Genomic DNA, 14,933 nt, shown 5'->3' on the forward strand with positions numbered 1-14,933 from the left:
CTTCTATACTCACTCATTAGTTCCAGGAGATTTCTTATATTTGGAAATAGAGGTAGTTTTACTTTTTCTTACCAACCTGCATATCTTTCATTTGTTTTTCTTGTCTAATTGCACTAACTAGGAATTCCACTACATATTGAATAGGAGTGGTGAGATAATATTCTTGCTTTCTTCCTGATCTTAAAGGTATTTCATTTTCAGCATTAAATATGATGTTAACTATCAGTTTTGTAAATATTCTTTATCAGTTGAGGATTTCCCTCTGTATTCTTAGTTTTCTGAGAGTCTTTTATTATGATTAGTTGTTGGATTTTGTCAAATATTATTTATGTGTCAAACAATATAATCATATGATCATTTTTCTTTAGTCTGTTAATATTGTGAATTATATTAAAAATATAAAGTCAACCTTATATGTAGAATACCAATTATTCATGTTTTTAAAAATTTCTTGTTTGATTAAAGTTGGCAATTTTGTTGAGAATTTTGTGTCCATGTTCATTGAGGTATTTATATATAGTTTTTTCTTTATTTTAATGTGTTTGTCTAGTTTTGGAATTAGGTTAAGAGTGCTCAGTGAATGAGCCAGAAAGTGTTTCTTCTGCTTCTATTATCTGACAGAGATTATGTGGCCTTTACAAGTGATCATTTTTGTATAATTTCCTCCCGTTAGCTGAGAGAATCTAGATGGGGGCAGAGTGTAAAGAACATCTTTTTTCATTGTGCTGGGACAAAACTCTAGGAAAATTTCCCCCCTGGAGAGTAAGCTTTTGCTATGGAGATGGTCTGAGTTTACTTCAAAAGAATTTCTCTTTCCATCTCCTTTCTTGGTCCTTATGAGATCATTCTCAGATTTTTACAATAAGAACTTGGTAGATATTCTGAATGTAAAGCCCATGAAAGTTTGAGGGCCCACTTAAAATTTTGGCTTCCAGGAGTTCTTAGTCCATCCATACAGGCTTTAGCAATTCACTAAAATTCCCATTTAAGTGGGAGTTTTTGCATCCAGTGGTTTTTGCTCTAAGAGATATCTGCTATGATTATCTCTGTTCTCCTATCTTTCCAGATTTCAAGGTGGCAGTTTCCTCGGTATTGTCAGTTTTCTGGGAGTTCAGAGAAAAGTCATTGATTTTCATTTTGTTCAGCTTTATCTTTCTATAAGGATGGTAATGACAATTTCCAAGTTTTTTATATGTTGGAGCTGTAACTCAAAATCTACATTGAATTTTACTGATTTTTACTTGATTTTTCAAATACATTAGTAGTTATCTATTACAGAAGAAAGGATTTTTCATCTTTTCACTATGAGTCGCTCTACCAAGTAGTATTCCAATCTATGGATATACCATAATTTGTTTCTCCATTCACCTGAAGATGAACATTGGTGTTTCGAGGTCTTATCTATCAGAAATACAGCTTCTATAAATATTCAATTTTAAGTCTTTTGTGGATATATATTTTTATTGATCATATCTGAATGCTTCAGAGTAAAATGGATGTTGTTTATCTTTTTAAAAAACTGCCAAATGTTCTTCAAAATTGTTTCACCATTATACATTTCCATCAGCAGTTTGTGAGGTTCTGGTTATTTCAAATAATCTACAAAACCTGCTATAAGAAGTCTCTTTTATTTCAGTTGTTCTAACACACATTTCATTATGGTTTAATTACTAATAATCTTAAACATTTCAATGTTTATATGACATCTGAAAATTCATTCTTTGGTGAAGTATTTGTTCAAATGTTTTACCAACTCTTAATAGGACTGTTTGTTTTCTTATTGAATTGTGGGAGTGCTTCACATTTCTAGATACGAGTCCTTTGCTAGATATATAATGTACAAATATTTTCTTTCTCCCAGTCCGTGGCTTAAATTTTCATTCTCTTAAGAGAATCTTTTTTGTATCTGTTACAAAGCAGATCTTAATTTAATGATGTCCGATTTATTTTTTCTCAAAGCTCTTGAACTTAATATAAAACTCTTGCAAATACAGTAAAATATAGACAGAAATTCCTTTTTTTGTTTGTTTGTTTTTTGTTTTTGTTTGCTTGTTGGTTTTCCCCTGTAGACTTCCTTCTTGGATCTCTGTAATCTGGACTGACTTCATTCCAAATGGAAGCTCAGCTGTCCTGGATTTTTTTTATAAAAATCATGCTGCCTATCCCTTTCACCCCACTTCTCTGTTGGATCCTTGTTTCTTGGACCATATATATTATTTCTTAACATGATCCTTCATTTGGGTGGAGAATATTTTCTAGTAGGTCTCTCAGTGAGGGTGGATGGGTGACATAATTTTCAAAAATCTCATTGAAAATATCATTAGATCCATGCTTTTGATTATTTTTTTGTCTTGAGTAGAGTACTAGATTGAAGTTCTTTTTTTTTTTTTTTTTTTTTTTTTTCCTGCAAGAAGGTACTATTCCATTTACTTCATTTTTTTTTTTTTTTTGGATGAAAAGTCCAATATAATTCTTATTTCCAATCCTTTGTATATATATTTTTTTCATGCAAACCTTTTACCTTTGATGTTCTAAATTTTTCAGTGATAAGACTTGAATTGTGTCATTTGTCATTTATTTCGATGACCAAAATAAGGCTTATGTGGGTATATATATGTGCATTGATGTTATTTAAAAACTTACGCTATTAAATTGTAAGATAATATTACTCAAGGCAATTATTTCACTTAATGATTTCTTTATTCAATTGAGAATTATGGTGCAAATAATACTGAATAATGAACATGATATTCTACACTGTCTCTTGTTTTCTTTGGGGCTGAACTTCAGAATATTCTTTGACTGTGCTTAAAATATTTTAAAGGTAATATTTTTATATGTAAGAAACACTCTTACCAATTCCTTAAAGATATGTTTTTAACTTCTTACCTATAAAGATTGAAACTGTTTTTAGGCAGTCAGGCAACAAAATTGACAAACAGTAAGTAGACTATGCTGCTTTTATTCTTACTTTTTAAAATTTTTTTGCAATAAGAATATGTTATGCATGATTTTCTTAAAAGAACTATAGGAAAATAAAATCCCTGCTTATTTTCTTACTAATGGTAAAGTTTATCTTAATATATTAGAAGGAAATTTTCCTCTAACTGCTATAGAAATAATTCTATCTTAAACCAGAGAAAATTACCAATTAAATTGCTAACTTCTTAATGCATGCTTACTGCATGTGTTTGTTCTTATAATTTCCTACATATCGTGGAAACCATGTGCCCTAAGCTAGAGTAGAGAAATTGTTTGTAATTGCTATTTCAGTCTTCTTAGAAGGTATTATTTTTTTCCAGTCTAAAGATGAGCAAAACTGTTGTCAGAAACATCAAATAATTCATCCAAGATCATATAACTTGTATCTTATAAACTGAGGATTTCAAACCACTCTAATAACAGGTTACCTTAAAGTTACCATTTCCCCTTAAAGTCCCCTGGCACACTTAAACATTAATATCTATAGTTATCCACCATGTCTTTTAGATACTTTTACAAATATGAGAAAATATATCACTGGGTAATTTTATGTAGGAATCTTTGTTCAATATTCTAAAACTCTTCTGGGGTGTAAAAATATCATGTTCCCTAGCACATATTAAGGCTGAAGATATTTATAGGATGACTACTGGAAGGAAGGGGAAAAAAGAAGGAAGAAAGAAGAGAAAAGAAGAAATTAAAGAAAGATGGTTCATTTAAGGCATTAAGATGCTGAAAACATTAAATACAGTGATATACATATTAAAAATCCTAGCACAATTCTGGCACATAAAAGTCAAATTTTATGAGATATGCAGATCAAATATGTGCCCTGTCTACAAATGAGAAGAAATCTTCTATTTAAAGATGGATATAGTCTATATATGAAATCACATATTTCTCATGTAAATGTGTCTACTTCTAAGCAATTAGCCCTTTAGGTAGACAAAGGTCACTTTGTCTAATCCCCATAGACATTAAAGTATTTCTAAGTATGGTAAATTTAGTGTCCCTAGAAATGTAACCTTGACAATTAAAAAAGGAATTAAGACATGTAAGCAACTCTCAGAAGTCTCATTTAGGGTTAGAATTAATAAAATATCCTAGAAGCATGAATGGTAATTTATGTTTCAGGGGAAAAGATATAGAAAAATAGAAATTTCAGTACAGAGGGAAACAATTTCTTAAAGATGTCAGAATAAGTGTTACCACTTTTGAAGGCTTAAACTGCATCAGGCTCTATGCTAAAAGTTTTATATGTTTTATTTTTTTAATCTTCAACCTTTGAAATTAGCACACTTATTTATCTTCATTTCACATATGAGGGAAAAAAAATGTACAAAGATGTATGTTGTTACTAACTCCTCTTTCACCATTAATTTCCTTAAAATTCCCCCCATCAAAAATAATTTTCCTGGAGGCATTATAGTGTAAAGGAACAAGAATTTATGAGAAAACAGTAGAACTAATTCTGGTGCAGACCCCTGCCACTTATTAGTTGGAGCACCTACTTACTAGTCAGATAAAATTCTCCTACTGGTGAAAAAAAGAGTTTAGATTTAACAATCTGTCATGCACATTTCAGTTCTAACACTATATGTTGCTATAATGCTTTCTTTAAAATAATTTTTAAAATACTTTTTATGATGGTTAATTTTATGTATCAACTAGTTTGGGCCAAGGGATAAGCAGATATTTGGTCATTTTGGGATATGGCTGTGAAGATATTTCTGGAAGAGATTAACATTTAAATCAGTACAAGGAGTAAAGCAGATGTGGGTAGGCATCATCCAGTCTGTTGGGAGCCTGAATAAAATATGGGCACTGAACACGTTAACCAAAACTTTTATTTCCTTGGATGTAGCTGGAAGCTATGTGGACTCTTCCTGGTCTTATGATGCTGTACCAGGGACAGGGACACTGGTGAAAATGTCTCAAATATCTCTACCAGTTTCGGAGAATCTAATTTCACATTTTTCTAGTGCAGGAGACTCTCATTTAGGTTCTGGAATTCTCTCAAAGGGAATTTATCTGTGAATTGTTGCTGAATCAATATTTGTGAGGGGAAGGAGGGTCTTGGTTTTCCTACTCTGCCATTTTTCTGACGCCACACTTCATATATTTGGATTGCACTTGATATACATTGCTATCCTTGGGTTATTTCTTTTTGTCTTAAGACACATGAATAATTTATAATGAAAAAAGGGGAGAAATTCAATATACTTTTCACAAAATTGATGGAAATAGACATTTAAATATAGTGTATTTTTGTGATGGCTATGGAAATTGGTAAGCTAGAAAGTCATAGGTTAGACGGAATAATGTTCTTTAGGATGCAATGAACACCTTAAAGTGTGTATATATGTATTTATATATATAGACAACGAGAGGGGTAAACTCATCACAAAGTTATTATAATGCCTAATCTACTCATAGCATTCCCAGGCAAGTCGAATTCCTTTATTTGCAAATGCTTCTATCCCCTTGTTATCAACATGGATCACCAATTTTGTAGAGTGATAATTTCATAAGATAAATGGCATTCTGATTTTAGTGCTTGATTCTTACTCAAAATATTCCCAGACATAATAAGAATATTTCAATCTTCTATTATTTTCTACATATTTTGATTCTACTTCTTTATAATCAAAGAGATAAAGATCAAGGATAAAAGATACCATACTTAGGATCAAAAATTGGGGGACAAACATAAAATTATGATTAATGATGACTAAGATTCACATGCTCCAATATTCTGTTTACAAAAGTGATATCATATTGTTATTACTTTATCACCCTAAACTAAAGTATATAGGGATATATTTGTTGCAATTAAGAGAAAAAAAATGATTTGGTCATACATAATGAGATGAGTCTCTTATCAAAGTTAATTCTGATGTAGTATATGAAAAAGAATGAGGCTGTCATTTAATAGATATAAGAAGTACAGTATAGAATGACTGCCTTTAAATGACAAAAACTATGAAAATATTTTGATACTTCAGCTTTTTAAAATAGAAAGTTAGTGATTTTTGTGTGTGCGAAATAGTATGTGGCGAAATCCAATAACCAGATTTCTTTAAAAATTCTATCCTATTTCTTAGACTTATTTATATAGTCAAATGTATCTGAAAGTTCACATAAAGTGTCCATATTAAGAAAGATAACTATTTGTATAACGCTAACTATGGAATTAAGTCTCCTTAGTTTGGAAGAAAGTGACTCATTTGATTGGCTAAACTTACAGTATCCACTCCATCAAACATTCTTTTATAGTATATGCTATACACAATGTCTGTGTCCTCCCAAAACTCATATGTTGAAGTCATAATTTCCATGTGATGGTATTTAGAAATGGGCCTGTAGGAGATAGTTGCTTTACATGAAGTCATGAGAATGGAGGTCTCATGATGGGATTAGTTCCTTTATAAGAAGAAGAGACCGAAGCATGCTCTCTGCTCTCTGGTACCTACCTCTCCCCTCCCCTCATCCTTTTCCTTCCCCTCCTCTCTCTTCTTTCTCATTCCCAATCTCTCTCTCTCTCTCTCTCTCTCTCTCTCTCTCTCTCTCTCTCTCTCTCTCTCTCTCTCTCTCCCTCTCTGCCCGTCATGTGAGGACACAGCAAGAGGACAGCTATCTACAAACCAGAAATAAGGCTGCTCTCACCAGACACTGAATCTGTCTGCACCTTGATTTTGTACTTCCTAGACTCTAGAACTATGAGAAACAAACAAACAAACAAATGATTTTGTTTTAGGCCACTTAAACTGTGAAATTTTGTTATAGTAACCCCAACTAAGACATAGTACTCATTACAATGACTATTATGACCTATGTGAGAAATTAAACCTAGTACATCACATTTTAAAATTTAACATATTTTTCTTATTGTTTAATGCCAATCTATCCCAAATTCCCAAGCTATATAAGCATAGAGATTCTATTCTTTCATATTCACCCAAATATTCCCATATTCAGTGTCTAGCAGGGTCCTTGACATTTAACAGATGCTAAATATTTTGTGATTCGAAAACCAACAAAATAAGTGAATGAATGATAATATAATTAATTTTTTAGTTATTAAATTAGTTTATTTTATACAGTTTGGGGACATTTATTTGTATATTTCCTTTTTTCTCTTTATAAAATACAGTGTTATAACATTTATAATAATTCTATCTAATCTTAATACTACTTTACTTAGCACTTGCAAAATTGTTACTCAGGAAACATCCATAAAATAGGAAAACTAAATCTGCCACCTCAGCTTTTGATTTTATTATACCTGAATCATTTATCTGAAGTTTACAGAGTAATTTTCTGATGAAGTGAAAATAAAAATCTACCTATTATGACCTATGCGAGAAATTATATTGCTCTATGACAGAATATGATGTTTATAACTATAAATTAGACAAATTAGTGAAAGAATTTTTTCGGGCATGTTCTTAAGTTTTGAAATATGTATGCATAAATATGTATCAAAACACATCCTAGCATATATATTTTAAGAATTTCTATCCATCTTGGCATTCAAAATATATGCTAATTTTTATTACCTAATTTGCACATTATATATGTTATTCAATTTTCTCTGTAAGACTATTGCCTATGTATTTCATTTAATTTTATCTTTTTTTGTATTCATTATCACATATTTTAACATCTTTTATCCAGGTGTGGTGTAAACTCTAATGATTTCTGAAGTTTTGGATAATAACTGAACTTTTCACATTCTATTGGTAATCCTGTTTTTTAACCTTTCCTTAGATCTAGTTATGAAGTATTTAATGTAACATTTTTAAAGTGTAATGTTTCAGAAAATAACAAAACATGAAAATCAAAGTTAAATCTAGTACATCACATTTTAAAATCCAAAATCACTTTAATATTTAGCTTGATTGCTGATTATGTCCTGAGAATTATGTTTATAAGCAAATGTAAATGGCATCCTCAAATATATATACTAACAAGAGGAAAAAATAACATTTGTTGACATCATATGTTACATCAAACCCCAAGAATAGCCCTGTCACATCATATTTTTTTTGAAAAAGGTTTATATATTGCTAGATGAGAGGTGGCTGGCAATTACATAGATAAATCAGGGAAAGTATATATTAATAGAGAATAAGTTCTCCATTATGGGAATTTTGCTAAAAAATACTGAATGATTGCTCCTCAAGGATGTTATGAAAGAAGTTACTACACTGAATGTTAAGTTTAACTGGGTGATTTCTAAGGACCTTCTATTTCTAATGCAATACAAACACTGACCTATGATCTCTGTCAATAATACACCTAGTTCTCCAATGATGTGAGCATTTGATACTCCAAATCCCACAAGGAAGCTTTTTTGGAACCTATGTAGATGAGGGAATATGGAGATGAGTTCAGACATCAAAGACTTAATTTCCTTTGTCTTTCCTTTTTTATGACAGTAACAACCTATACCTAAAGCACGAGGTTGTTATACAAATAAATGAATCAATAAATGAGAACATGCTAAGAAACAAAAGCGTTTCATAATTATGTAATATAAGACTTCAAACACCTTAATAGCAGGAACTGTGTTATTCCTCAAAACTAATTGCCCTCTACCCCTGACAAAAGAATAGTCTCCTTTACTTATTGATGGTGTATTAACCTCACCTTTACAAGACTTTTATTCTTCTCAATATATGCTCCATTCTCACTCCTGATAGTCTCTAGACTGATAACCCATGTCAAATAACAGCTTTGCCCTAAAAAGCTAGTACAATTGCAAATTTAAACAAAAACAAAAACAAAAAAACAAAACAACAACAACAAAAACCCCTAAAAACTAGAAATTTCAGGATTACACTAATATGTATTGACAGGAACCAGAAAAACTGTAGTAGTAGATCTTGAGGGCAGACGAATGTGAAATGAAATGTCAGAATAGATCTTCAAGAATTTTCATTAACATAGGAGCATCTTCTTTAATTTAACAAGGCCATCTGTGGCTAGTCCTAAGAGGATAACTCCTTAAAATCTAAAATCAACAATGATCCAAAGGAAATCAAGTAGAGATGTTAGAAATTCCTGGAATATTTTTGAAGTTTTCTAAAAGATGGAATATTAGAGTAAAATTAATATTCGACTGATACCTGAGAACTGACCCAAACTTGAGAACTGACCACAAGGCTATGATCCCAGGAGGGCTAGAATATATTGTCTTTACCAAGTCAATAAAGAATGCCCCATTGAGAGAAACACATAACTTTGAGCAGGTCAGTAGTGGCTATTTTCTTAGGCTACGCCTGTTCTAAAGATTGGGGAGGCTGCATGGAATTCTGCTTTCTCATGTGAAGGAGTTATGAAGTTTCAGAATATAAGAAACTAGGTGGATCTAATTCATCTGTAGAGCCATATATATAGTTACTTCTACCATTACCAAATATGTGCTTAGGATAAATATAATAAGTACCTAGCAGATTATTTATATAAATCCATGAATTGTGGATTACCCACATTCTGAAAGGAAAATCCAAGAAGAAACCCTTTTATTTGTCCTCCATATGACACATAAAGATGGGGAATGAGAAGAATTGAAAAATACTATGTTGGTTATTCATATCAAACCCACAAACAGTTCATCTGCTTAATTCTTGCACAAACCAGTTAAATCATCAGGAATAGTGATGGACTACCTTAATAAAACTAGATGATAACTCAAATAATAGATGCTGTATCACATCCAGTATTGTGGCAGCTGAGAATGCACCTCACGGATCTTCAAATATAGGAAGCTTAATTAAACAAGGGCCCCAGCCCCTGAGCTCTAAAATATTTCACCACATTTTCACTGAGCCCATGCTTCTAAAGGAGTGCTCTCATCCAATAATTAAACATGGTAGAAATACTAAGGCAGGTTCATTTCTGAAAGAAATAGTATTCTTCTGATGGCCAACTTTGGCTTGAGGATGCCTCAATGGCCTGCTAAATCTTGCTTTGATTATAGAATGCTCTAGGATGCTTTCACCTAATTTCCATTCTTTATCAAAATGTGTATTAGTCAGCATTCTCCAGAGAAACAGAATCAGTAGAACATATATCTATATTTATAGCTATCACTATCTCTATCATGATAGATATGCCTATAGATATCCATAGATAAACTTAGCTATACACAGATATAGCTATAGGTATACATAAATTCACATTCAAAGTAAGTGTCTATTCTAGTAAGAACAAAACACTGCAATGTCCATGATGGAAGGAGTCCATTGTAATTGGTCTGCTATCAAAGAGGTGACTAATCACCTCAGGGAGTGGTGCCATATTGGGTTCTCAGTGTTGATCTCTGCTGTTGTCAGATTATACATTCAGCTGTGGTTATAACAAGGTCAACCTTAGTGAGTAAAAGTACATGTTGCTGAGCCTATGCCATCATGTTCACTTTTTTTTTTCTTTTCTTTTCTTTTTTTTTTGGTAACCTATGGGGCAAAGTAGTTAGGGAAAGAGGCTGACTGGTATCCATAGAATGTGTCATTCTATCCACTTGATAAAGCATTCCTTCTCTGCTGAGGTCGCCCTTTGGTGAACATCCACATGGGACAGAAATAACTCTTCTCCAAATTTCTTTGCCACCAATTGTCTAATTATGTTCCTTCTAAGTTCCTGACCATTCATCCGAACCTAGAAGGTTAACTTACATTACAATCTGGCAGCATCCCTAGCCTTCTGACTTTTCCTTCAATTATTCCTACAGGTATGTTATAAAAATCTTTGCATGTTTAATTCTATCTTCTTGTTTGCTTCTTAAAGGACTCAGACTCATAATAATGTCTTTACTGGAGAAGAAAAACAGAAGTTCTGGTATTTGATATGAAGCAACTAACTAGTGGATCTTTTCTTATTTATATCTATAAGCTGGGAGAATCAAAAGCAGTTCATGTTTACGTGACATGGACAAAAATGTTTCTTAACAGTCTCACATCAGCCTTTTAATTCCATTTTAGTTCATTAAGTAGTCTGTAGAAATATTGATTATTTTGGCATTCCACAAACCAATACTCTGGTTCATTGATAGGTTATATCCAGTTTATCAGTCAGCTCATAAATAAATAATAAGTGTTTTGAATGTTCTAATAATTAAGTATATAAAAGAGAATGAGTGAAAAAACATGAAGGTGCATGGCCAATTATTAATGAAAGTTTTGGGAAGTCTGAAGTATTTGGGAATATTCTTTTCAGAAAAAAGATCTTATTACTCTTCTCACTTCTCATCACTATTCATAATGCACACCACATATAATGCATACTCTTTGTATTTTGAAACCTTTATCCAACTGATTTTTCAGTTGACTAAAAAGGCTGATCATTTTGGGACTGAGTAGAATCCAAGTGAAAATAGGGTAGTACATAAAATCTAGGTGGCTATTCAAGTTTCCCAGAAATGAGTACAAATGATTTACATATTTTATGAAGTTACATGAACCAGTTGAAATAAGGGTGTGTGGAGTCTGTGGTAAACCAAAATAAATATGTCCCTAGGTTTCTGAAGAAAGGCCATTCCATTTTCTCATTTTCAATACTTGAAAAGAGAAGAAAGAAAAGAAAAGGAAAGGAAAGGAAAGAAAGGAAAGGAAAGGAAAGGAAAGGAAAGGAAAGGAAAGGAAAGGAAAGGAAAGGAAAGGAAAGGGAAAGAAAGGAAAGGAAAAAGAAAAGGTAAAAAGCCATGTTTGCTGTTGGAGCATAGTGAAAATGAAGTGCCAGGAAATGGGAGGGACTCACAGACTTTCAATGAGGTGGGTGTCCTTAGGTATATTAAGTCTTGAGGTCAGACAATCTCAGAAGAAACCTATTTTGGGATAGTAGTATAATCTGGCTAGATTTAAGGAGGTCTAGAAGGCATTATAAATTATAGACTCCCATATCGCCTCCTCTGCTTCACTGAAGCCTCTTAGCTGACACTATAGCCACAATGGGAGTTTCATATGTCCAATTTACAGAAAAGGAAAACACTTGGGTATAAATCACATGTGAGTTCACTTGCAGTGGCACTATCCAGAAACATACTTCTACGTTACAGCTCTAGACAGAATAATACTACAAGATAATAATAAACGGAAATCTCAAGGAACAGAACCATGAGTACTATGCCAATCATAACTTCCAAGAGAATAGATGGCATAACTATTAGAAGTTATCCCCTTCAGATCACCCATGTTTAAGCATAGAAAGGTCGTGAATATCATGGTGGAAGGAATGGAGGCTCTTACGCATGGACCTGAGGATACAGGACAAATATAGTTATTCCCACTGGTCTAGGCCCGACTTGTGAGTAGCATAATCAGATTGAGGTCTGATACCACCCTGTTCCTCAGAGGTCCTAGTCAGATACTTGATGATAATTTAAATACCTGAACAAAAGTCATTAATCCACATCAAATGGATAATTAGTCTAAATCTGAATTTGATTTTCTGGACACACACAGTTCCTCCCTAAGCCACAATGATTGAGATTGCACACAATACCTTATCTATAAACAAGATAAGTGATCATCTTATTTCAGACTAAGAGGCTTATTATGTGGTGGGGGGGGAGGGAAGTTAGTGTAATGTGCTTATGACCATGGGATTCAATGGCTGTACCATGTGCGATAACCTAGATTCTGTTTAAGAGAACTGTTATATGGATTACTGAAAACTCTGCAGAGGCATCAGCATAGTTACAGCATATACATTGAAATAGTGACCAATATATGAGATAGTGTAGTCACATGAATCTAGAAAATAGGGATGAAAGTATAAATGATATATATCTCACCAAACCGTACACTTATGGAATGCTGTCCTAACAATATTGGGCTCTGTGTCTGGTTCTTAAGACAACACTTTGCCAAGGGAACATAAAAAGCATTTCACTGAAATAGAAGTTGTAACTACAATCAGATCACTTTGAGGCTGAGGTAGTATATATGATACTACCTAATCAATTGAGGAGATTTACATCTAGGATCTGAAAGAGTTGCTCAACATCACTTTTTCCATAACTCCTTGAAAACTATCTATGGGCATTTCATCAGCAACAATCCAACAATAACATGATAAAGATCCAGGCTTTTAAGAGATGAAGTTCCAGATTTCTTTAGGCAAGCTTCTCAGACAAGTTTTAGTACTTCTGCAAGAGTTTGGGAAGTCCAGGAAGGGTGATCCAAGGAGGAATGATAAAAATCAACTAATGCCTCAATAGGAGCTTTAGAAATAAGAATTATACATTGTTTAGTCTTTTTGTTTTGAGTTCTTGAGGAGATCACAATTAGCCACCATCTTGAAGAGGATGTTAAAGTTAATTAGATTTCCTGTTAGACACTTACTGTTCTTTAAAAAAAAAATGTGATATAGGAATTAGGCATAATAGAAGGGCATTATAAGCAATTATGTCTGAATGATGCAAGGAGAGAACTATGCCAGACATACTTTACGCTATACTTAAAAGAATCTTAACCAAATGAATGTTCTCCGTTTTGAATGCTTACTTTCTCTTAACTCTATGTTAATTCTGTGACCTACTTATCTCTGCCTTGGAGCTAGATCAAATATTCTGTGAATTTAAAATCTGATAGAGAGAAATTTTCCTTTCAAAATAGTGCATCAGTTGGCCCACCAGACAACATGATTTGCAGAATCTTCTCATTTTAAGTATTAAAAACTAAGATCTGCATGCTTTTATCAATTAAGGCTAACACCTGGATCCTCTGGGCTCAGATGAACTGCAAGACAACATAAGGTAGGATCTGGCTTCCCCAGAGCTACCTAAGATCCTGATGCAATTCAGAAATTCAGAAACACTAAAATCATATGGAACAAACTTTGAGCAATGGGATACAATATACAGGAAGACTGATTAATAAATTCTCTTTTTGTTACTTCCTCTAAAGAAATGCACTGAAACCATAATTTCTTCTGTATACCCTCTCTGGAGTTTTCTTGTGACCCTGAAATATATTTTCTTTATGGTGGTAACATATTGTCCTATGTTTGCTTCTTACCCCTTCCTGCCTTACTTAGTTTTTCTCCATTCTCACTGCCTTAGAATTGTGTCTTTCTAAAAATCACTAAAATCTAACCTTTTACTGAGGCTTCTGTTTTTCACAAACGAAACTAGATGAATGTCGCCAGTTATTATCAATTGTTTTACCACTTGTCAGTTAATACTTAAAATGAGAAGATTCTGCAAATCATATTGTCTGGTGGGCCAACCAACACAATATTTTGAAAGAAAATTTTCTGTCTATCAAATGTTAAATGCACATAATATTTGATCTAGCTCCAAAGCAGAGATAAGCAATTTATGGCTCATGGGCCAAATCCAGCCTACTACTTGTTTTCGTACATAAAATTTTATAGAACACAAACATGCCCATTAGTATACTTTTTATCTATGGCTATTTTTCAGCTACACCATCAGAGTTGAGTAGCTGTGACAGAAACCAACCACGTGGTTCACAAAGTCTAAAATATTTACTATATAAAGTTAATAGAACAATTAGCAGGATTTTGGTATAAATGATAAGTAAAATACGATTAGTTTTTTAAAGAAGATTATAGAAGGAGAATTTTTTCTGTCACTACAAAAATTAAATTGAATTCATGCTCTTTGTTTCCTAAACCTCATTTTTTTTTTTCTTGGTAACGAAATATATTCACCACCTTGACTGAATCACATAGTTCATATCATCCATATTACTTAACTGCTTTATACTTCTGTTTCTTCATACATGAAAAGGAAAACTCGGAAAAACCGCACTCAATTTCACTGAATTTTAAAGAAGATTGTGCACATAGAGTGCTTAGGAAAGGAAAAAAAAATAAGATCTCTTGGTTTATATCTTTTTTGTTTCTCGTGCTTGTACGTTATAGGCACTTAAAATATATGTCTGCCTCATATTTTCACTTTCAAAAATTCCAATAAATATATT

Source organism: Rousettus aegyptiacus, unplaced genomic scaffold (genome assembly GCF_014176215.1).
Source record: "Rousettus aegyptiacus isolate mRouAeg1 unplaced genomic scaffold, mRouAeg1.p scaffold_m13_p_1, whole genome shotgun sequence".
Classification (NCBI taxonomy): domain Eukaryota; kingdom Metazoa; phylum Chordata; class Mammalia; order Chiroptera; family Pteropodidae; genus Rousettus; species Rousettus aegyptiacus.